Here is a 26,445-nt window from a genome sequence, read left to right as displayed (position 1 = left end):
GAAGTGTGTCCTTATTTCCTGAGTGCCTCGCTCTCCAGGGCCCATTTTCCCACGTGGCACCTGAAAACCATCAAAGGCATCAGAGACCTAACTCCGGCCACTGTCCCAGGTCTCATAGGCCCAGCTTAGGACATTGAGATGAGGTTTCCAAAAGAGGACAGGGTGAGGCCATAGCCATTCTGCCCTTGAGAGATGGTGCCTGCTCCGAGTCTCCAGGGCACTGGGCACAGACAGAGCACACAGACTTTCCTGGCAGTGCATACTGACCAACCATAACAGAAGCCTAACTTGGAGTGTGTGCAAGAAGAGCTTTGCCTTACATGTATATCAATTGCATTCAACATTAAAGATTAAGCTTCTTCTGCATGTAAAGCAAATAACACAAATACTACACTGACCCTACCTTAAAAGGATTTATAATTTAATGGCAAAAATACTAGCAGCTGTCAGAGATAAGCTAGCCAACCACTTGGTGTCAGAGCAAAATCTACTTCTGCAAACATTTCATGTGTACAGTTTTTGAGATGGAGTTGGTGGTCACAGAGAAGGCCTTCACAGATAAGAGATCCTAGTGTAAGAGACTTGGGTGAAGTTCTTATTTCTGAGCATCAATAGTCTCACCTATACAATGGGGATTTAGGTCCATAATCTCAAAGTCAAACACATAAAATGTCTGCAATGAAATATACGAATATTCACACTAAGTGGGATAGAGACTATAAATAGCATCATGTCCTTAAGTAAAATTCTTAACTTGAAAGAGTGACATTATCTCTCTCTTATTCTTTTCCCTTACTCCTCCTATCCAAGTATTTTCCCTGGCATCCTATATTCCCTGGCAATGCTTCTCATACCTGTCACATTTTCCTGGTCTATATTCACCCTATGCAAGACCTTATCATGGCATATCTAGACTACTGTAATAAATTCCCAGTTAATGTACCACCTCCAACCTCCCCCTGAAACCATCCTGCACTCTACAGTCAGATCATCATGTCAATAATCACTGTGATTACATCAAAGACTCTGAAGACTCACCAGTGTCAGCAGGACCAAGTCCAGATTCCTTGGCTTAGATTCCCACCCATTTCCTCAGGCTCCTATCCACAAATTCTCTGCTCCCCCCAAACTGACTCTCCAAATGCCTTTAACCTTACCACCTCTGCAACCTCACTCCTATAATTCCATGGCTTGGGTGGCAGACTGTGTTTTCCAAAATGACCACAACAATATCTCCCATCCCACAAGCTCTTCCTACAATGTGACTCATGTGTTAAAGGTTGGGCCTATGTTCCCTCTCCTTGGATTGGATGCACTTGTGACTATGACCAAAGTGGCAATGGATGACCTGCAGGGTAGGTCATAAAGTTGAAGGAACTTCTGTCTGGATCTCTTGGGACACTAGCTTTTGTCACCCAGCCCCATGCTAGGGAAGCCAAGCAGCTATGTGGAAAGGTCATGTATAGGTGTTCTGGTCACTAGCACCAGCTCGTCCCAGCTGACAGCCAACATCAACTGATAGACATGCTAGTAGCAAGGCTTCAGTTGATTCCAGCCCCTAGCTCTCCTCTGAGCTGCCCCAAATGATCCCAAGTGAAGCAGAGACAAGCTGTTCTCTCCCACCTCCTTGCCCCCACCCCCACCATACTGGATCCAAATGGCAGATTCATGAGCAAAATAAAAGAGTGTGGTTGTTTTAAATGACTATGTTGGGGTAGTTTGTTATGCAGCAATAAGTAACTGGAATAGACTAAAACACTCTCCCCTTCTTTTTGGCTTTCTCAAATCCTACCTACCTTTCAAAAGCCCAGTACAGATCTCCTTCAAGACGTTAAGCTCACCCAAAAGTCATTTCTGTCTTTCTCTTGCTTGAAACTTGAATAGCACTCAATAAACACCTACCATAAAGCATCATAATCTCCTTGAAAGAGAAGACCATGTCTATATTTTCTCGGGAACCCCTTCCTATCATCTCTCAGAATATCTTACACATAACAGATGGTCTATATATACTTGCTGGAAAACTAATTTTACAGCCTCCAGAGTAAAATGCACACAATAGGTACTTAATAAATGATATACACTACGACAGATGTTTAATATAAAAGAAAATATAATAGGAAAAGAGGAACAATAAAAATAATTTTTAAATGGAGAATCAGGTAGTCACAGGAAATTCAAACTTTTAAAGTCTTTAAACTGCCTTTGTATTGAGTAAAGAAGATGCTTTTTAAATTGATGATTTATGTTCAGGAGTGTGTGTGTGTGTGTGTGTGCGTGCGTGCGCGCGCGCGCGCACATGACTGCTTTCAACCAACATGTGGATTTGGATGTCTGCTTTGGGAATTGCTCCCTTGTTAATAATTAAATTCTAAATGGGCACTTTGAGAAGTGGCAGTAACTCCACATTCTATGGTCTTGTAATTACTCAAGTGTAATTAGAATATGGGAGGGTTTAGAAATAGACAGAATGTTTCCTGTCAAATACCAGCTGCATCAGGACTTCTTAAAAATGGGGATCATGAACCCTAGATGGTTGTCATTGGATGAGCTTCATGAAGTTCATGCCTGAAATTATACGCAAAACTTTGTGTATGTGCATTTTTCTAAGGAGAGGGTCTATGACTTTCATCAGATTCTCAAAATAGTTTTGGAAACATGGTTAATTCAAGGTTTTACCTTATCACATTTGCTTTTAACTCCCATTCAGAGATTCTGTGAAAAGGGCAGCCCTGGGCCAGCAATGGGGAAATACCGAGGCTGGTCTGGCTCTGCCACTGCCTAGCATGTGGCTCCGGGGAAATCCTTATAAGCTCTCTGGATCTGCTTCTGGACCTCTCAACTGTAAAAACAGGGGGATGCACGAGAGCTACCAAGATATCTCAAGAGAAAGGCCCTCCCCGAGAAAGGCCCTGAAGAGGAAGGAGAGGGCTACCTTCCTTGGTATTTTTCCATGCGATTTTCTTTCCTATGAATGAATTACAATATTAATTTTGGTTAAAATCAATATCCAAGTATTTATAATTATTTCATTAACAAATATTAATTGAGTGCCCACAATGTGACAGTTGCTGGTTACGGACTTTCCACTCAGTTCTTTAAGACTTGGCTATTATTGAGTAATCCACCCCAACACTGTACATAATTCTAGAAGGTAAAGTGGACACTAAAGTATCAAAAACTAAGAGAATAGCACAGAGGATCAAAGAACAAGTGATTCATCACTAAGTGGATAGAAGAGGGCTTATGCAGGAGATCAAGCAGAATCATAATACTCCATTGATAACCAGGTTGATTTGGCTGATCTGTCCTATTAGGTGGGTGTCCACTTGCTCCTTTGCCTTGAGAATTGCATGCTCAGTTAAGAGAATAGCTTTCTTCCCCAGAGGAAAATCTTTCTTTAAAGACGTGTAAGTAGCCACACTCCCACTCAGAACCTCTGAACCAGCTCTCACAGGAACAGACAGTCATAAACAAACAAAAAGCAAGCAAACACAGGTGCTTAATGGAAAAGAAGACACATAATGAGGAATTTAGACCCAAGGATAACCTACCCATAATTCTCCTCATGCTCAAAGGTTTCAATGGAGGAAGTAAGATTTTATGAAAGCTTTGAATTACAGATGAAACACAAGACAAAGCACTAAAAAGAAAACAGGTTTTCAGCCCTTAAGAGGACATAAAATATCACATTGATCATTTCATCATTCCTTGGCCCATTAATTTTCCCCTTAATGTTAGTATTTTTTAACTTGTATAGTAATACTTAACCTTTCATATACATATGACTTACTTCTTGAATTAGTCACCTTCTTGTGCCTAACACCCATATGTTATATTTTTTGGATGTCATTTGAATTATGATGTGCCCATACTAAATATTCAATAAATATTCTATGAATGAATAAATGAAGTTTCTCCCTAAAGCCTAAAATGGTGGTAAAGCCAATGACCTTGCTTTATAAGGCAGCCAAATAATTTTTTCTAACTCACCATAATTAACATCCACAATATATTTCTTCCATTAAAAGTAAAAGTATAAATGGAGACCCTCAGTTTGTTGCTGGTAATTTGAGGGTGGAAGCATGGAGATCTATACAAGGAGGGGGCTGTACTCTGTTTGGTGTATGGGGATCAGGGAAGGGGTTAGGCAATCTTATTTATTGCCCATAATTGGAAATTGTGACTAAATTAATTTGTGCTTTGTAATAAAAACTAAGTGCAGTAAAGAACAACATATGGTACAAGTAAATGGGATTTGGTTTTCACCAATACCTATTTCATGCAGTTCTTCCTCCTGACTTCCATGACTGTATGTTTGGTGTATTGTGTATGTGCCATACCATTCTGGACTTTAGATACATTTGCATATGTATGAACAAAATTCGTAGGGCAGAGAAAGTGTTTGGGGTGCACAATATCTTCAAATTGTATCAAAAATGTATATACAAAGTCTTCTGGAATCACCTCCAGATCAAGAGAGATCCTACAATAAAAAACATATCTATGCAGTAAAAAGAGCTAAACATGGAACTCATCACCAGCATGCTAGAAAGATGTTAAGTTTCTTTAAGATATTCACTTTATACCACACATGAGATTTCCTTAGACAAAGCTGCCTCTAGATTCTTCCTTCTTTTTGATCATAAATCAAATATCCAAGAGCTGATTCATATAATATTATCTTACTTCATTTTCTCTAAGTCAATCACTTGAGAACAAAAACGAATTGCAGGGCAAACAGAGGTGGGAAATGGTAGGTTATCTTTCACCCTGATTTCCCAGTGCCTTTAGAGGTTGGACTATTTGATCATCTTACCATGACTTTGATCTCCCTATGAAGTGTGTTGAGGCTGAAATGAGGAAGACATTTTTAAGGAGGATATTCTTTCACATCATGATACATATAGAGAAATAAATACATCTCATCTCTTAGGAAACCAGAGGGAAGACCCTCCAACAGGCCGCTTCTTGTAGTAAATGATATATAATAGCATGTGGGCTAAAATAAAAACAGTAGCCTTCTAGTGGACCAAGTGTTCCTTTCTTAAGTATCTCTTGATTTTTCACCTCAGGGTCTCATAAGAAGCATGACAAACACAGTAGTCACTTCATGTTTGTTGAATTTAACTCAATGTTATAGATTCCAATTTCTTCATAAGTGTGAGTGAGAATAGAACACTACACCATATATGGACTATTGCTCTCCTAGCGAATATAAGTATTTTTCTCACATATATTCCATTAAAGGAGGTTGAAACTGTTTTTTGTTTGTTGTTATTGGTTTATTTGTTTATTTGGCTGGTTGGCTAGTTTGCTGCTAATATTGCTTTATCATAGGACAGTAAGAAAGAGAAACAGCGTGGTACAAATTATGAGGTTTGAAGTCTGACAAGACTAGTTTAAATCCTAACTTCTTCATTTTACTAGCCATCCAACATTGGGCAAGTTCCTTAATCTCTCCAAGTCTCTGTTTTCTTACTTATAAAATAAAATAATAATCCCTACTGGCCACGGTTATTAGGAGGATTAAATGAAACAAGGTATATATGGCGCGCCTACTTAGCATAATGACAAGCCCACAGTAAGCATCAGACATATAGCTAATTTTATGTCTATTATTATTACCTCATAAAGTCATAGTTAGGATTAAACACAATTATATATATACATATTTAACAAGGTTCTTGACAGATAATAAATGCTAATTCTCATGTTCTAGAAGAACACAATTTAATACACAATATGAGCCATCTTCATTACATACCAGAGGGAGTTTTTTCACATAGTTCTCCAGGACACGTATTTCTTTGTGCCATTAGAGCAGATACATAAGTTTATCTCAGGAATATACCAAACACTTCATGAATCTCTTACTCTGAATTAACTCTAAAAATGCTTCTCAGTTGCCAGAAATTACAAGAAATAGAAATAAACATCAGAATGTTCATATTTGCAATGAGAATGCCGGTAAACATTACTACCTTGATGTGACACTTTTGGATGTTGAAAGCACTAAATGACTAGCATCAAATTTGCCCTATGTAGCCATAAGCTATTTCCAGCCCTTCTTGCATTTCCTGGCTTTACCTGGATGGGATATGTGCAAAAAGCAGATTTGTCATTCATGCCATTCAAATAATTATAGACTGACTGATCTCCTGTGTCACATCCTCAAGTCTCTCCACATGACTCATCATTCAGCTGGAAAGCAGGAAGTGCTCCATTTGGGGGAGGAAGTCAAAAGGACGCCACGCCTCAGGACAATACGCTTCTTACCCAAGCAGTGTTATTATTCTCCTCTACCAGGCAACCCAAACAGAGTATGTTTAATCACACCATCAGAAAGGAAGATCAGGGCTGTGAGTTTACACAAATGTCTCACATCTGAGACATCATGCAACAAAGAACTACAACCAAGAGCCTGTTCCACCGACCTCTTACCTAGTTGACTTCTGGTGGTGTTAAAGCACCACACCACTAACCTCAAAGCACAGAGACCTAAGCCCCCCTCAGCTTATTCTGGCATGTCTCTTGGAAGTGATATACACTGGCATAGAACTAAATGTAGGTAAGCAGAAGTGGGTGCATTTTGCACATATTTTTATGCAGGCATACATGTCTATAGATGAGAAGTTTTGGGAACCCAAAGGAAGCTACTGTAAAAAATTTTGTTGCCAAGATTGTTTGCTGTTTATCAATTTGCATTTTTCAAATAAGCCTGAGTCCACACCAAGATGTGGCATCTTTTACTGCATGGAGAGTATATTTCCATTATAACGAGTCAGGAGTTACCCCACCTCCCACTTCTATTCAGAAGGTCTGGAATGGCCAGAAATTCACTCTCATTCAAGGTCAGGAAGATTTTGGAAGAGTGATGTTCAATCTCATCCTCTTTCCAGCCCTAGATCCACATTGCAACCTGAAAATGGAAACTTTAGAGGAAGGAAAAACTGGCTAGCTTTAGCTCTTTCATGACCCCAATCTTCCACTGCCACTGAGAATTTGACTTTTGAATTGGAAATGGATGATGGTTAAGAGATCTTATTATAATAGAATTGTGAGGGTTTTTTTTTTTAGCAATTCATAATTGTATATTTATTTATATATCAATAAGGGTAAGAGATTAATTTATCATAAACATTGAGAATGTATTCTAATGATTCACTTTTATAAAACATTTAAGTTAATATCAAGCTATATATATATCTAAAATTATCATTTAATGAAATTCTTTCACTCAATGTTTATCTATGTGCTAGATACTCAGACACTCTTAACAATGCAAGCTATGTTTTATCTCATTTCCTAGGTGAGAAAACTGGGGTGCAAACCTCTGGCCCAATATCACACAGGAAACAGTAAAATCTCATTTTGACCCAAGTCTGTCTGACACCCAAGCCATGTGGTTTCCACCCTAGAAACTGTCTCCTCTACTTATTAATGAACTTGCATATTATAGGATATGTTTGCAGCTTGACAAACAATTTAGAAATAATATTTTATAAAGACTTAAATCACTTCAGCAATACATCACTAATGCAGAGGTCTCTTGTACAGATCTCCTAATCAATCTGAACATAATTTAGAGCTGCAAATAAGTCATTTAAGTCACCAAAATGAATGTGACATTTATTTCACACTTCACAGCTCGTAGATGACACTGCTATGAGCGTGCACGACTCACTTCTTCGAGGTCTATTTATCCCTGCTGTAGACACTATGCTAAACAGGATGGTCATATTGTTTCCTAACCTTGACAGAGAACAAGCACCAGGGGAAGGGGAAAAGGGGGCGTTTCTAGAGACAAAAATATTGACTTCAGTGAAAAGTCAGAGCTAGCAATTTGGAGCAAAGGGGAAAAGAGAAAAACTAGAGTGTTCTGTAATGTATTGGTGCCCTTCAGCGTGGGGCAAAAACTCCTACACAGCTCAGAAACCTCTGAGGGTATCAGCCAACTGAAACATAGAATAAAATCATAAACTCACAGGATGACACAGTCATTATGCTGGAAGAAAACAAAATTTAATATTTTACCTAAGAAGAAATGGGAGAAGGAAAAGATAAAGTAATTTATAAAAATTTCTTCCAAAAATATTTTGATGTGTAAAGGAAGAATATTTCCCCTTATTGAAAACCAATCTTTTGAAGAGCTTTTCATTTCTCATAGAGGTTAAAAGCTGTTTGTTTTTACAAATAAACATCTTATTTATTTATTTACAAGGGGATTGTGAGTATTTAAAGAGGTTTCCAAGCTTTTCTGGAAGACGATCTCACTAATTCTGTTTTGCTGTTTACCAGCACCTTTCACCACCATTTTAGCATTAGTCTCCACATCAAGTTTTTAACTGAGTAGTTCTCTTTCTCTATCTTCATAATATATACCCAGCCTTAGACACTCCTTTCAATCTTCTTCCCCTGATAAGAGGTTGAAGCTGCCTCTGCTATTTTCCACACATGGTTATACCCTGTTTTTCTAGAACCATTAAAGGGCAATGCATCGAGCACCTGGGAAGATCAGATCCAGGCACAAAAGTGGAATTACTTTATCTCTTTATCCAGGGTTCTTTAGCATCAGCCCTATAAGACAGTCTCACTAAAAATATCTGATCTGTAAAGAGAATGAGGGATCCATGTACTGAACAGCTAACCACTGATCTGGCCAAGAAAAACAGCATGTGATATAATTTTAAGATACATTCTTCCATTTAGTTTCCCCCAAACAGATAAGGATAAATTATTGCTGGGAACTGTATTTTGCAGCCAACAGATCCAGCAACCAACTAATTTGGGATTTGCCTCTTGAAGTAGCATCTCCCCAGTAGCAAAAGGATAAAAACGACATTAAATGGATAAACTAAAATAATTTCCAGGAGAAGTGGTAGACAACAAAATTCTTCTTAAAAAGTTTTGCTTTATAGTAATATGTCTTTAGGGATGTGTAACTGGGGCATAGTTCAAGGGAAAGAGATCAGAGGAAAAAATTAATGAATGAAATGTCTTGAGGAAGAAAACCATAAAGCATGTCAGGAAATGTTTCTCCAGTCCAAAAGATATCTCAAAGAAAAACTTGTAAAAGCTATTTTAATACATATGGCAAAAAAAGGGGACATTTCTTTAATTTACAAAGAGCTCTCATCATCTTACAAACTGTAGACACAACCCAATAGACTACTGGACAAAGGACATGAACCAGCCATTCATAGAAAAAAAATATTTTAAAACATGCTTAGATGTAATCTATGCAGAAATAGAAGTATAATGATGTACACCTGAAATTTATACAATGTTATAAACCAATGTTACTGCAATAAACGAAAAATTAAAAAAAAAAAAGATGCTTAACCTCATTCATGATTAAGGAAACAAAATAATAATACCTTTTTTTTTGCTTGGCAAATGTTTCAAAGTTTGAAATTACCCAGTGTTGAAAAAGTGATAAAACAAACATACTCATACACTGTCGAGGGGAGTATAAATTGGTAGACTTTCTGGAGTGTAATTAGAAAACATTCACCAAATTTTAAATCTCACATAATGTCCATATAATTCCATAGTTAAGAACTTACTGCACAAAAGTACATCAAGATATACGTATAAGAATGTCCACTGCAACCCTACTTGTAAGAATAAAAATCAACATATCTGTCTGTCAATAGGGGAATAGGTTAAATAAATTATAGTAATCCAGCCAATGGAAAACTCTGTAGCATAATGTGGTTAATCTGAATGGACTGAGATAGAAGGTTCTCTAAGATACACTAAATGGAGAAACGCAAGATATAGACAATATGAATAATGTAACCCCATTTATGGAAGTATATAAGTTTAAATGTTTTTAATGTATATGCCATTGCATAGTTATCACTCATTACAAATCACCCCAAAACTCAGTGGCTTAAAACAATGACTGTTTATTATTTCTCACAATTCTGTGGGCTTCCTGGGTGGTTCTTCTGTTGGTATCACCTGGGATTACTCAGGGGGCTGGGGGGTTAGTCTGAGCTAGCTGGACTCACCTCTCTGAGGCCCAGCTGGTATGGCTGAAATGATTGGAATGGACCTCAAGGTTCTGCACCTCAGGCGTCTTCACAAGACGGAGGAAGCATTCCCAGAGCACAAGAATGAAACTGCAGGGCCTCTGTAGGCCAATACTCAAAGTCAAACAAAGTCACTCCCATATCATCCCATTGGTGAAAGTTCATCTCAGGGCCAGTCTAGATTCAAGAAGAAGCAAGCAGACTCCATCTCTTGACTGGAACACCTGAGAAGAATCTATGGTCATATTTACCCTACCACTCTATATAGGCACATATCTACCTATCTACAGCTATACCCATCTTTAAATATCTGAAATGTTAGCGAGGAAACTATTAAAATAATTTCCTCTGGGGAGAGAAGCTGGGAATGTGAGTGGGGAAGGAAAAGGAAGAAATTTACTTGCCATTTCATGCATTTCTATTCTCAAGGCTGGCTTCATGGGCACGAGACCCGTATAGTTACAGAGGGTCCCACGCTCAGGAGGGTCCTGTGCACTCAGTTTAATGCTCTTCTGTCACCATCCTGAAATTCTTAATAATCTTATCTTTGAACTTGTGCCTTGTAAGTGAAGTCGAATGGGACAGTGGAGCATGTGTGTGAGCAGAGGAGACAGGGCAATAAGCATGTCCGCTGTTCCTTGACGCCCCATTTACATAGAGCATTCACAACACCTCAAGAGGACAGAATTCTGGAGGACTCGTGACGCACGGGAGTTCAGCATGACTTAAAGCAAGTACAAAGTAAGCAAGTTGCACCTTCCAATGAGGAAATCCTGGTGCTGACAGCCCCAGAGTCCCCATTTTCTGTTCTAACCAGAACTTGCTCTGAACACAGTGAGAGTGCAACGGTATTGACAAAGGAACTAGAGTTCATATCCTTTCTTATTCATGTTACTTCCCTGTATTAGCCAACTACCTACACTGAAAATAATGACATAAAGAGAAAGGACAGCTAGGGCAACCCAGTCCTTCCTTACTCATCTGTACGCTGAAGATAAAGTGTGGGTGGAAGGTGTGTGCATCAAGAACTGAAATAAAAACAGTTGAGTTAGTTTTGTGCATGGTTTCTACTGATCTGGTAAGAAAGAAACACATATGCATGTATGAGCTAGGAAATACAAATCATGTAATTTCAGTGAGTCCACATACAAGTTAAGTGTTCTGTTTTTGCATTTAAAACTGGCATTGCACCATAGAAAAATAAATAGTAAATTTATGCTAATAATTTAAATTTTTAATTTTTTTTTACTTAGAACGACATTAAACAGTCAATAAGAAATATGATGAATTGAGATAGAAAACACAGAAGAAAGGAAAAAGTTTTATATTTTAGTACTGTTGAGAATTTTTTTTCCTCTAGGGAAAACAAAGGGACCTTACATTTTTATTTTGCACTGGGCCCCACAAATGATGTAGTCAGCCTTGTCTGTACTGTTTGAATTTGCATATGTATGTCTTACTCTTGTATATTAAAAAAATAGGTTTCTTTTTACCACATCCCTCTCACTTTTTAATTTAACTTTTATGAGCTTTATGCTACCCCTTCCCTCAAATCATCATAGATCTGTTAAAAAAAAATAATGATAAGATCCAGGGAACTAGCAGCTGAAAAAAGACAGGTACCCAAATGAAGAAACACTTTTACTAAACAAAGGCAATATTTCACATTATTATTCCTGCTTTCTTTTTCTTTTGTGGGCAAACATTCTCCCTGATTTATAACAGTGGAACCACAGTCAGCACAATGAAATTAAGCAAGAACAATATGTCAGATTAAAAAACCCAAACCCAATTTTATGAACTCAATTCATGACAGCTGCACCGTCAACATAAATATTTATTCTCTCAAGGGCCATGGATGCAAGGTCATCTGCACCACAAGGGATGCTTGCCTTGATTGGTACATATACATCAACTCAGGAAATGTAGAAGATATGTGGAGGTTATTTACAGGGATAACTTCTTAGAAAATTAATGCCAAAAGAATTTCCCATGTTTTATTTACCAGCATGGGATCAACGTGTATTCCATAGCTACAATGACTAAACATCCCTATTCAAATTGAAAGAGGTATTATTTTTATATTTACCTTTTATACTTTTAATATTACTAACCATGTATATTACTTTGAATTTTCAACAAATTTATTAGTTCTTAATAACTAAAAATTAAAATTAATTATACTACACAGACTATTACATGCTTGGTTAGAATTTTCTATTTGAACCACAGTCACATTTTGCAATAATGTTCCACAATTTAAAACATCAGATGATACTGATAGGAGATTCCAGTTGCTGAAATTTAGTGAAACAGTAAAGCAAAAGGAGAAAGTAAACTAAAACACTGGTAGCTATATTAGGGTCAATTTGTGTGAAGACTGTGATTCAAACTGTCTTGATACTATTAGAAATTTTAAAACTTTTTCTTTCTTTCTCAATAAGCTGAGAAGAAGAGTCAAGTATCAGCTTTGGAAGGCTTGCCCAATAACCAATCGAAGAGAATATTCTGCAGAAAATATTCTACAGAAGCCGATAACAGTGGGTTGCTTCTGGAGAAGGCAGCTGATGGCTGGGGGCAGGAGTGAGAGGAAAATATACTTTTCCTTATATATACCCTGTTGTACTTTTTAAATTTTTTACCAAATGCATGCATTACTTAATCTCAATAAATTAAATGTATTTAAAATAAAAAACAAAGACAATTCTTGCTTTGCATAATGGGCCACGCTGTAGCTAATTTTTAAAAGTTCCATTGTCTGAAGTTGTCTAGTTAGTTTTATGGGCATTATTAAATGTGGATGGTTTTTAGGGGGATGTATGGAGCTGAGAATACAAAACCTTACTGCCATGAAAACTTATTGTTAAAGTTCAATCATTTTGGAACTGGATACAAAATACTCAAATGTGCTGTATTTAGAGAGGCAATGCATCCAAAAATTAGAAATACTTATTTTAAAACAGGCTTTGGTAGAATCTCAATGCAAAGCAGTTCTGTTTTAAGCCTAGAACTTGGCATTTTTTCTAATGATTTCTTTTTCACTACAAAAAGAGTTTCTGGATATCAACGTTAAAGCCATAAAGCCACAATGAAAATTATTTTTCTATCTCCATTCTCACCATCACAAATTCTGTAAAGATAAATTGAGAATAAATGTTCAGTGTTCTCCCACATAAAGGGGGAAATGTATAATCTGCTTTGTACCCTTTTGATTCTATGGAAAATGGTCCTCAATCTTTTGGGGGGTAACAGACCTCTTTCAGATTAGGATGAAAGCTATGGACCCGATTTTCAGAAAAATGCACACACATGTTAAAAATAAAGGTTTTCGTGTTTCTCGGTAGCTGATCCATGAACTCCCCAGGTCTCACGAACCCCGGGTTAGAAGCACGCATTGTGGGCCATTTCTCTTTTCTGACACTACGCAGAGACCTATCTGCCAATGGACTAAATGAGTTATTCTATTAATACAGAGCAAAATGCTAACATTTGGGTCTAATCCTAATTTTTTCCTAAGCAAACAAAAAGGCCTTTTTATTCCAAAATTTCTCATAACTGAATTCTGGATACTTAAACTATATTCTTGAGACGAAGCTGGTAATAAATTACTACTAAAGAATTAATAAAGAAGGTATACGTAAAAAGATGAGGATGAGGTCCAGCACTTAGCTGGTGGTCAATAAAATACATCTTTTATCGTTAGTTATTATTCACATACAGAGACCCACCATGTAAACGTAAAATCCAAATGACCATGATGATTTTAATCAGATCTGGCCTTTAGACAGATCATGTCATGGATCCCACAAATGGGATGCTCTCGGGGCTCACTGTCCCTCTGTATGAGATCAGAGAAGACTCCCTGAGTTCTAGGGGAACACAGAGACGGTTAAAAGTGATGTTGAGTGTTCTATGCTTTCTGTGACCTGAGGACCCAAGCCTGATGGCTACTAGGAACCTTGCTGCACCGGCATCAACCGAGCCCCCACTGAAAGCCCCAACTGAGAAAGATCTGCAGGACTCCAAATCCGGGAGAAACCAAATGGATCCCTGGGCTTGTCCTTAGTCTCCTCTCTGTCAGTTTTGAAGCAACATTTGGCCTCTGCTTCTGGGCTCTCTCAGCCCCAGAACCTCTTAGCTTCCAGGTTCCTGGTCTGTTTGGAGGAACAGCAGTGCTCTGGGCCTTCATTCCTGAATCTTAGCAATCCCAGACTTTGGCCTTCCTGATCCCCATCCTTTGATCTGATCTCAACCTGTCTTTCTTAGAGTCATTTTCTTTTTGATCATCTGGATGCTCATCTCCTCAGGAGGAAACTCAGCTTCTGTCCAGCCTTTCATTCACAGACAGATCTGATTTAAAAAATAAACTGCCAAGAGGTGACATCTATGTGAACGGGCTGCCAGCATTCCTTCCTGATCTGGAGGAGACCATCTGGGAGACGTTAGAGAAGATGGCATTTGGGCTGGATCTCGCTTGGGACAGGCAGAGAAGGGAAGCGATTGGAGGCAAAGGGAACATATGGCAAAGAGACTGGGAAGGCACAGGCAGGAGAAGTAGTTAGCAAGCCGCAAGTTGGGGCCGGCTAGGGGATGTTTTGCTGGGGATCTGACCTTCAGTTCTCTTGGTTAACACTTCTGGGCTTGTTCCAGGCTTTTGCTCCAGCAAGCAGGCACAAAGCTAGTCTCTGGAAGAGCTGGGGGAGCATTTCATGGAGGGGAAAGAAGGAGATAAAAACCCTGTCTGTTCTCAAGAAAGGCCAGGAGGCTCTGATGGGCTCTTCTTTCCATGAAGAACCTGAGGATGAGAGAAGCTTGCCCTCGCCCTGGGGGGGCTGCTATGACCCCTCCTCTGGTCTATCAGAACACAGATATGTTCCATCAGCAGCTCTTATATCCTCTGCCTGTGTCTGGTGGCATCTTTCTGTCAGTCACAGTCCTGGCAGCCTCACGAGGACAATACACAGAAAGGGACTTTCTCTGGAAACTATTCTGACTCTCCCTGGCAGGTATTCTCTCCTCCTCCCACCTCCAGCCCCTGTGTGCTCCTCTGCCGTAGCTCACATCTCAATTTAAAATTTATTCTCATGTGTTTATCTTCATGAGACTGTGAGATCTGAGGGCTACACACTGTCACGCCCGTGTCCCCAGTGCCTAGCATAGCGCCTGGCATTGAGTGCATGCTCAACTCATGCTGGCTGATATGATTTAAGCTGATAAAAATATTTGTATAAATTAATAGAGGCAGTATGGCTGGAAAAGGATGTAGGGCCAAATTTAGAAAGCTTTGAATGCCAAGGTAGATGGTTTGAATGGTATCCCCGGGCAGTGAGAGCAGCACCAGGTGTCTGAGCAGGTGCGTGTGCGTCTGAACTCCTGATCCGTCTATGCATCCATCCATCACCACGTCCTGAACTGTTTAGTGGGTGCTTCCTTAGGGCTGAGGGATTGATTGCATTGTATCATTTCTTCCTCCCAGCCATTTGTGATAGGATTATTGTTATCCCTGTTTTACAAATGACGAAAGAGGTTTAGGGAGATTATGTAACTTGCCTGAGGACACAGAGCTGGTCAGAAGCAGGGCCAGGACTATCATTGTGATCTGGCTGATTCCAGTCCATGGTCTTTAAACACTATACTGCCTCCCTTACACTGGCTAGATTTGAGGAGAGAGAAGGGAGGTAACAGCGATGGTGGATCCCAATTGAAACGGAAGAGATAAATATACAATTGATTTTAATGGGAGATTGGCTAGGACACGGAGGAGCAGGAGAAAAAAAGTCAACCTGAAATATTAGAGGGTAAAGTGTCGTGATATCAACACAGGCTTTCAGATGGTTTAGTAAAACAAACAGATATACATATATAAATATACACACAGATAAATGTAAATTAAAACACAAACATATATGCATACAAATGGAGAAAGAGAGACAAAAAAAGAAAGAATTCTTTTTTCAATTTTTCTGAATGATTAAAAGTTTGAGTAAAAAGTTGGAGGGACTGGGGCTGGCCTGGTGGCATAGTGATTAAGTTCATGTGCTCTGCTTTGGCGGCCTGGGGTTCACGGATTCGGATCCTGGACATGGACCTACACACCACTCATCAACCACGCTGTGGTGGTGTCCCACATAAAAAATAGAGGAACATGGGCATGGATGTTAGCTCATGGACAATCTTCCTCAAGCAAAAAGAGGAAGACTGGCAACAGATGTTAGCTCAGGGCCAACCTTCCTCACAAAAAAAAAAAAAAAAGTTGGAGGGGAAAAATGATTAGTCTGACATTTCAGACCTAAGCAAAGGCTGGAGAAGGGACTAAGACGAGGGAGAGGAAAACATAAAGCAACAAGCAAAAAGCAAGAAAGAATTTCAGGAAGATGAGTTGCCAACTGTGCTAAAACTTCTCTAAAAATTTATTAATAACACCAGGACTCAGCTTTTTAGACTATTACACACATGCTCGCAACTTTTATTATCAGGAATTCACATAAGCATTTTCATTTCTTAATTATCACCTTGTTAAATATGCTATCTGCCATATATGATGAAATCACTTGGTAATTAAGGAAAGAAATGTCGACAGAGGCAGTGTGATCAGCAGTGCAGTTTGTAGAGAACTAGAACACTAACATTTTTAAAGCTATTTAAAAGCTTTATTTTATTTATCACATTTATTTATTTATCACATTTTTGGTAAGCAAATACTTTTTACAGTGTTGTTCACAAAGCTGTGTATGTTCCTGAGCAGGTGTCTCTCTCATTAAATGCAAGATCTGATCATTTTACTACGTTTTCCCTTTTTCAAGTTCTGTTATGCTTTTAACAGGGATTATATATAATAAAAGTTATTATAGAGATTTCTTTCCTTTTTCAGAATATTTGTACTAGGCAATTCTACGAACTTTGAACAAAGAGAAGCACGGGCAAAAATGCCCTCCAAACAAATAAACTAAAACCCACAACAAACAGCAAAGACCTAAAAATGAAAAACTGTTTTCATTAACACTTATTGCTAAGAGCTTCTATGCTTTCCCCAGAGCTATTAAAAAGGTAGATACAATTTTGGACAGTGAAAAAGAGAAAACAGTTATGGAAGCACAAAAAAGAGGACTCACTTCACTAACCTCAGACGATATCCCAATACTGCTCATGTTTCATTCAGACCCAACACTTAGAGCAATGTTGGGGTGGTGGGGCACGTGGGAACAAAGAGTAGAGGGTTCCACCATCAAATCACTGAGATCTTTACGGAAACCCAAGAAGGAGAGCAGTGGAAGGGACCTAGATCATGGTGCAAATATCCAGAAAAGAAATCTTAAGAAAATTTTGTTCCAGATGCTAAAATAAGGTTCACATAGAGGCTATAAGAAACAATCGGAGGCAATACATGGATTTATAAGAGCATTTAAAAATTTCTGAAGCACAAGAGAGAAGCAATAAAAAGAGTGTTTAAGACTCATTCAATTCATGCAGACAGACAGCGCCATTGACTAAAACACGTTATCACTTATATCATCTTATTTTTCAAGTCAGCTGCAAATGAAGGAAAGATAACACCTGTATAAAACAAACTTTAAAAAATTTTAAATCACAAAATAGCCAGATTTATAGTGGATTTAATGGATTTAGAATTGACGTACATTCCATATTATGAAAAATGAAAAGTAAACATACCAAGATAAAATATTTGCAGGTATTATAACAATCATTTGGAATTATTATGTCTTGATAAATAAAACATTCATATAAATTGATAAATGCCACTCTATGTATGAGTAACATGTCCCGAAAGAGAAAATATAATTAGTAAAGACATATATAAGAAAACCTCAATCATCCCAGCAGTAATCAAAGAAACACAATGACAATAACGATGCCTAATATAATGGAAAAAATATATAATGGTCATGCTGACCAAGGCTAGATGTAACAGGCATACTCACATACTCCTGGTGGCAGAGTAAAAGCTATTGGAAATACAGTGATCATATTTATCAAGAGCCATAAAAATTTTCATATCTTTCAACCTAATATTTCTTTTCCTGGGGATTTATCTTTCAGAAGTGATTCTCAAAGTATAGTCCAGGGACAGGTGGGGGATGTCAACATCCTCAGGGGGTCTGTGAGTTCAAAATGCTTTTCATAATAATACTAAGATATGACTTGCCTTTTTCACTCTCATTCTCTCACAAGGGTACAGTGGAATTTTCCAGGAGCTACATGATGTGTGATGACACTATTGTTTTGACAACTAAGAGTATGTGTGCTTGTAGGATGGTAGAATTTGGGGTTGATTTTGCACCAGATTCTCACATTTTGAATAACCAGACCACATAGGCAACTTCTAATCACAAAGACTTGAATAAACCCCACCTCACTCTATCTCTAAAGTACCGATCGCCATTATTCCTTAAATCTGGCAGAAACCCCAATTTGGAAGTAGAATGTCTATATGAGAGAAGGAATAATTACGCTAGGAAATTTAACACAGGCTAGTAAGGAACAAACATGTTATTCAACCATAGAGCCTTAGATGGGGCAAAGATGCTGCCCAGGCATAAATGCAGGAGCAGCAAGTACACAGGGGCACAGTGGACCACAAAGCCCAGCACTGGAAGACAGGAGTTCTCAGCCCTGGCTGCCCAGTAGATCCACCTGGGGAGCTTTAGGAAGCTACTGATGCCCAGGTCCCACCTTCTAGAGATTCTGGTCTCATTGGTCTAGAGAGGGCCAACACATGGGATTTTTAAATAGTTCCCCAGGTAATTCTAATGCAGACCCAGCTTTAAGAACTATAACTATAAACGACGAAAAGTACCAAAAAGTTCTGCTTGCCTTTCAAATAATATATTTTGATACAATATGAACTGTTGCCTATACTTCATCCTTTCCATTCACATAATCTGTGGCTCTGCCTTCTTGAATTTGCAAACCAAAAGGCAAGGTGGGGGGGGGCACTAAATTTTTCAACTCATAAGGCAGCTAAGTAATCAATCCACATTAACTTGGACCACTGCTGTCAGCAAGGAGGGATTTAAGTAAAGTTATCTTTATTTTATAAATAGGTGGCCCAAGAAGCTAGAGAGCTTTCCAGAAAGTCATCCAGCAAAGTTGGCTTAAACTAGGAATAGATCAGAATTTCAGGCCAGACCACTCAACCACATCAACAGCCTTTAGAAAGTCTGTCTTGCATTTATTGGTTTGGGCCAGCCAGCTCAAAACACTGGGGTCAGTGAGAGCAATCATGGGCAAGGCCACGGAATTCAGAGCGGCTGACAGTGTGACAGGATTTCCTGCTGCTCCTTCCTCGGTGTCAGACACCCTGCCCCGGTGACTGTGCCCTAACCTCTCCGCAGCGGCCTGGAGACTACCCAGGAGTGGATTTGGCCTGATAAGAACAGGAAAGTCTCATGACCACAGGGCTTCCTTCACATAAAGAGCTTAACAATATCCCCTAGTCCATACCACGAGTTCCTTCTGAAAGTCTCAAGTTCTTAAAGTTTTCCCAACTACAACTGCCTTTGCCTGGGGGACCCATTAAACCACAGAGCGGATTTCTCCAGATGATGACTGAACAACAAACAAAACACAAAGCCGGGCATTTGGAAGTACACCACATGACACCCTCAGAGGGCAGGAGGACCCCTAACCAAGCCCGCCCCGGGGCCCAGCATGGGGGGAGAAAGCAGAATGCAGCACAACACAAGCACAGAAGCCCTCCTCTTCTGTGTGGTCAGTCTCTCGGGACAAGGCTGCCTCAAATGCTATAATTTGGTTAACTGACCCCAATCCTGCAGGGATGCTGAAAAACAGCCTTGTTAGCCACACAAGAATTCACCACCAGATCTCTTTGCCTTTGGATGAAATGATACCCTGGGTGGCAATGAATCTCTCCCTGCCCCGCCCCACATGTCCTTCAGCACACTGTATCTTTCTCACAGTACTTTTCAAGTTGTCTTGTATCAGGGTGATGTGTGTTTACACTTGTCTGTCTTCATCAGATTATCAACCAGAAAGACAGACATGGTACCTTTTGCACCTCCACATGGTGGAAACCAAGTATGTTTGTTGAATAAGACAGAAGCTTCTTAGAAATGAAATTTTCAAAGTGGCATCAACTAACAGTGAGTCGAGCAGTTCTTTAGCAGGCACGCAGCCCAGCAGGTTAGCTGAGAGAGCCAAGAGGCCACTGCAGGACAAAGTGTAGGGGAGAAGGGGGGTGGTGAGGTGTCAATGGCTTGCTGGCAAATGCATGGCCATGGGAGGAATTTCAAAACTTCTGTTAACAGCACCTGCTAAAAGACCTGAGTATCCACTGCACACTCCTGGAATGAGCACCAGCTAAGAAGGAATGACTACTGCTTATAGCACCCAGCCAACAGGCCTACCCACAGCATCTGGGCATTCCTGGCACCTGCCAGCCAAGCCTTGATCTGTTCAGACCCCCTAATCATCTTCTGAGAAATAGTGAGATCATAGCTTGTGGAGCTGGTCAGACTTCAAGTCATCAATAATGTAACAGAATTCCCATAAATACTAAGGACTTCAGATAGTCTGAGAGCCGCAGGCGAGACACCCCTGGACGCCACCGGGTGTCCAGGGGATGAAATACCATCACTCTCAATCTGTTTCCTTGCCCAAGATTCATTTTTAATATATGCCATTCAAATACGTCACCAGATAAATACATATATTTAATATTCATGTGATAAATGTAACTCTGCCTCATATGAACAACTATCTTCATCTTCTAGAAACATATTTAAGATCATCAGGCTAAACAAACATATCTTTCACAATCAGAAAAAGATGAGCCACCACTCCCACCCTACACACACACACCCCACAAATAAAGCTGAAATCAGATTATGACAGTGCCATGGTACATGTTTAGGTCTGGTGGAACATAATTAGAAAAGCCAGAGATGTTTTAGAGTATAATTCCCCAAACCAAAATGCAAACCGTGACAGGTAATATTTCCCCACCAAAGAATAAAAAAAGATCCATTCTGACCTTGTAGGGCATGCGTCCTTCTTTTGCTGTCTCTCAAAGTTCTCAGACATCCAGTGAATACCTGTCCTTGATTTGAACAGCAAAACACATCTTCATTGCCGGTAATTCCCTGTTTGTATCTATCACTGTTAAGAAGATCTCAGTCCACAGAGAGAAAACCGGTGCTGGTGTTCTCCAGAAAAGCATAGGCAGTCAAAGGCAATAGGAAAAGACTTTCTATCTATATATTTTTTTAACTTTAGCTACCTCCTAATAACTTCACTCCCTTCCTTTCTGGATTCGAATCATTTCACAACTCCATGGAAAAGCTTGAGGACAGAGGAGTGAGACCCTGGCACAGACATAAGGTCCAAGTCATCACAGCAGGCTTCCGCTTGGTTTAAAAGAATCAGAACTGTGAGGAGAGAGGCGAGAGAACCAGCCAACAGGATGTGTGTGGCTGGAGTTCCTGGCATGAAGTCTTGGCTTTCATGTTTATTTTTGGATGTATTTTTCTTAGCCCTTTGATGCAAGTTTCTGGCCTGGGAAGTAACTCGACAGTACAAGCTCCACAGTTGCCGAAAGTAAGCACAGGCTTCTGACTTGGGAGAAGGCAGGTCCCTGGGCTTTTAGGCTCCAGCGAACCCTCAGAGGAGGGTGAGGGTTCCTGTGCATTAGCAGGCAGGCAAGGGGCGGCCTGTCTGAGGATGGGTCGTGCACTCCTACCTCAATATCCAGGACCACTAGACGTTCACCTGAAATACCACTCCGCCTGGAAAGCCTACCATTAATGAGAAAGCAAAACAACCTGACATTGCACACTAAATGAAGCAATAAAACCCTGCCAAAAGACTTCTGAGATTTTTATGTTCTGAGATATTATGTTTTAAGTATTCAGCTTTAATTTTTCTGACAGCATAAGACAGATAGGAACATCAAGTCTGTTCAAGCAGGAGCAGATGCCTCTGAGAGATATATTATTCTAATATGGTTTTTAAAGTGCATCAGCAAAGACTAAGCTGCTGTTATTTCAATAATTCTTATTCTCATAGCAGCTTGAAAGATTACTAATGGAAAAGGCTTTTTCTCCCCGCATCGTCCAAAAGAAGCAGTAAATAGAAATAACCAAAAAGCTTTCAGTTCTACAACTGCTAACATATCTGGTAGAATCGAGAAATAAAACACTTTGAAAATTAGGAAATAGAGATAGATGTAAAAATATTTCTCCAACAATATTCATTACCCTTAGAAACATTCCTGTTTAGAAATTGCATTCTTTTCCTAAGGCAGAAACATGCACTTATTTCTTATTTTTACTATTCAGTTTCATATCTCATAAAGCATGAAATAGATTTTCAGTCAGTTAACAATATTTACTGAGGCCGTAGACAGATTTGGGGGAATAAACTACTGAATCAATCATTAAGTCAGAGCAACGGTTTTCTGTGATACGGTACACCCTGTTTAGAATAAAATCACTGTACGTGCCAAGAAGTTCCTGAGTAACAATTGCAGCTAAGATACCACTTTTATTGTGGTGCAGGTCAGACTACAAATTTAAAATATTGCTTCTATTTTTAAAGACTCTGTAGTTTTATTGCTGTCTTAAATTTCAAATGATTTATTCATAAATATGTATTCTTATTTTGAACATGCTCCAACACGGCTCACAACGAAGGAAAGTTTTTGGCTAGAATGATATTCCTGCAATTGGAACACAGGTAAACAGGCAGTAGGCCACTAGTTCAAGGACCTCTTAGTAGTGTCTTTTATGAATTTGATTGCGAGTCCCTCTCTAATCTGCTTCTCTGAACCCAGTGGACCCATCTCCTCACTCAATTTCATGTATTTGGAATATTCCACGGAAAGATGTCAAAACATGATGTAAAGCTGAAAGCATCTTCATACAGACACAACGTTAGACAGAGTAAGGAAGAAAACCAGAAAACCTCTCCTTGTTGTTCTAACTATTGGAAACCTTCTTATACTATATGTGCTGAGAAGAAATTCATGGAATTGGACAATACATCAGTTCTTTATTCATTCCAAGAGCCACCAGCAATCATAAATACCCATAACCTTGGATCGACTATTAATAACTGGCTTAAAACTCCCACACCTACCCTTAACTACTTTGCCATCTAACTTCCTTACTGAGGGTATACAATGCCACTAGTGTCAAAGAGTTTAAATTATAATTGTCTCAAGAACTAAAAATGGTATTCTAAGACTTTTAAATTAATTTTCTTCCGAATGAAATTCAGAAACATAACTATCTCCTTTCTCTCTCCCCCCACCCGGAGATACTACTGAAAAATCAGATGTTTTATACCTGGTTAATATATTTTGTTAAGTTTTAATATCAAGGAGGTGTGAAAAGAGGGAAGTATTATTGATCAACTCTAAATAAATTCACTGTAATTCATTTATGACCTGACTTTAAGATGGAGCAACCCAGCGCCTTCAGATCTGACCATAAATTGGCAAGTGAAACACAGAAAGGGAGGAGGGAAGAAAGTAGTTGTCATTAGGAAAGATACAGGGTACAAAGAAAAGCATCAAGCTGCTATCTCTGTTACATCTTGGGGAATATTTATTTTATTTGACGTATTTGCAGAGACTATTGAATAATGCTTCTGGTCACATTTATGACTATAATTTTTTTTTAAATACTCTGAGTGCTACCAATTTGACTTACAACATAATAGACAATATAAAGCAAAAGGTATTTGGGATGAAACTGAATAGAATTTCAAAATCTCACATGTAGTTCTCTGAGTGTGTATCAGTCGAGAGCCGAGGAAACTTGCCTTTGGTCCAGAAAGAAAGCAGGATTCCCTAGCTTTGTGTTGCCATGAAAGTCCCAAGTGTAAGAGTAAAATTGACTATTTGCTCAGCCTATTAAAGAGCTACTTTTAGACCGTGCTACCTGTTAGTGATTAGGGACCATAATTTTCAGAGTTAGAAGTAACTCAGAATCCTGGTCCTCATGTTTTATCCTTCAGCCCCTTTAAGTGACATCAAGGGCATTGATAAAAGACAAAGCTAAAAATGAGAGTGCTTGCCCTCTAATGGGCCCACTGTGACATTCCTCAAAAGGAAGTAGTCAAATAAGACGAACATGCAAATTTAGACCCATAGTTCAGGTTATCTAATTTTTACTATTCGGAACCTACGGCCTAACACTGAGCTTCTTACCTTGCCAAAGGAAGAGGCATTACCCAGTTTTGCTTTCTGCTGCCTTCTTTCTGCCGTCTCATGGTTCAATGAAGCTTTTACTTGAATCCTGAAGCTATGTAATCTTCCCCTACATAATCCTTCCCCTTTGATATTTGGCTGACAGATCTAACTTAGAATTCAACTGACAGTAGAGCTTGGGTCTTAATTTTGCTAACAGATATTATCTACCAGTGTAATGAATGGCTAAATTATAAACTCTACTGTCTGACATAATCAAGGAATAGATGTTCTGGTTATCAAATTTTTTGCTAGCAGATTAGCGCTACATATGCCATCTATGAATCAGCCATATTCTAAGAATAGAAATAAAATTTATTTAATAATAATGATATATTATACTCTGAAATAATATTATTGACTTATTAGCTTATTTTCTGTCTCCTCCAAGTAGAACAGAAGCCCTGGCCCAGAGAGCAGGAGCTCTGTCAAACTTGCTCACTGCTATAACCATACCTGACACACAGGAGATAATAAATGAACAGAAGAACAAACATAAGACAATCTTTTTTATTCAGAAGGTAATTTAGAATGTAACAATTTCTTAGGATGATCATATACTGCATATGCACAAATGTGTCCATTAATAAAGTTCTGATTAACATAGCTTGCTGGATAATGGAATTTCTTGCATTTTCACTTTAGCCAGTTGAAACGCTGATTGAGCACCTAATTTGCACTCTGTACTTAATTGTATGAACAGGCAAATAAAATGAAGTATCTGACTAACCTCTTACTCACTTTGAGGCTCCAGTCCCCCATCTGTAAAATAAGAGGTCAGACTAAAAACTCTATGCATCCTTTTCAGCTCACATAAGCCACTGGCAGAGGAGACCAGAAATTATGCTCTGAGGTTTCAGATGAGGGGTTGGACCCGCTGAGCCGCAAAATCATGTGGCAAGGTTTGGGATACCAAGGACCACCCTCAAGACCAATACCCTCATTTAATAATTTCCGTTTAATAACTAACGCATCACTAAGCGTGAGGCATCCAGTATCACCTCAAGTACTCAGTATCACCTGTGATGTTTTCTTGCCAAAAATTCTCCACTTGATCTAATCAATCTTTTAGCTCTAACTTCCATGTATAGGAACTCCTGGGTTGGAGGTACAAAAAAGATACCATGAGAAAATAATCAGACAAATCTCGAATTTGGGAGAGACTGACGTGGCCTTTTTAACAAGTCAATGTCATGGGGAGAGAGAGAGAGAGAAACAGAGAGAGAGAAAGGTGGGAGGGGGAGAGAAGGACTGACTGAGAGATAACCATCATATGTAATACCTGGTTCTTTATTTGAGCCTGAAATAAAACAGATATAAAAGATATTTATGGAATAAATATTTATTTATTGATGGATACTTATGGGGAAATTTGAACTGTGGACTGAGTATTAGGTAACAGTAGGATATTATCTTTAGTTTTATAGGTGAAATAATCATATTATGGGTTTGTAGCAAGATGTTCTAATTTTCTGGAGATACACGCTGAATGTTTAGGATGAAATGTCATGAAGTTTGTCATTTACATTAAAGTGGTTCAGCGAAAAACAAAGATGAAGCAGATGTGGCTACAGGTTAACAGCTGCCGAACTAAGTCGGGGTGTATGGGTGTGCATTACAGCATCCTTTTTGATTTTCTGTATGTTTGAACATTTTTCTAATAAATTTTTAAAAAATGTTCACAGGTAGCAACTTCTCAGGAACTTCCTTCATAGCACTGAGGGCTCCTAATGAAAATAAATTTTTAAATATTTCCACAAACCATCCTTGATCAGCAACTTGAATAAGTCATCATAGAAAAAAGCAATTATAATGACACACATCCCCGGTAGAAATCATTTTTGTTCTTAAACCAGTTTCCCAAATTTTCTTTTTGGAAAAGTCTTTACAGTTTACCTTTTAAAACGAAAGATCCAAAAAACGGCTTATTTGCCTCAAGCTTGGTCCCTTTTAATTGACAGAAAACCTCTCCACACACACCTCATGCAAACCTACTTCAGCTTTGCCTTCCGAAAACTAGCTTTTGTCTCTGAATCTTACAGAGCAGCTGGAGCTCTTTAATATTTTCTAAGAGGAGCATTTCAAACAAGTAACCCTGCCATTTATTCACTACTGCCAAGAATAAAAGTAACAGGTTTCACCACCAAGGCCTTCCAAGGCTTTGCAGGACTTTTAAGG

At 38.9% G+C, this 26,445-nt stretch overlaps 1 protein-coding gene across 3 annotated transcripts in view; it reads right to left on the bottom strand.

Annotated features, from left to right (window-relative positions):
• Positions 1–26,445, bottom strand: part of RAPGEF4 (Rap guanine nucleotide exchange factor 4) — a 298,329-nt gene that overhangs the window by 195,617 nt on the left and 76,267 nt on the right. The window lies entirely within an intron of this gene.

The sequence above is a fragment of the Diceros bicornis genome, chromosome 10, assembly GCF_020826845.1.
Source record: "Diceros bicornis minor isolate mBicDic1 chromosome 10, mDicBic1.mat.cur, whole genome shotgun sequence".
Classification (NCBI taxonomy): domain Eukaryota; kingdom Metazoa; phylum Chordata; class Mammalia; order Perissodactyla; family Rhinocerotidae; genus Diceros; species Diceros bicornis.
Note: the sequence above shows the minus strand (reverse complement) of the source record. Positions and strands in the feature narration are given on the sequence as shown.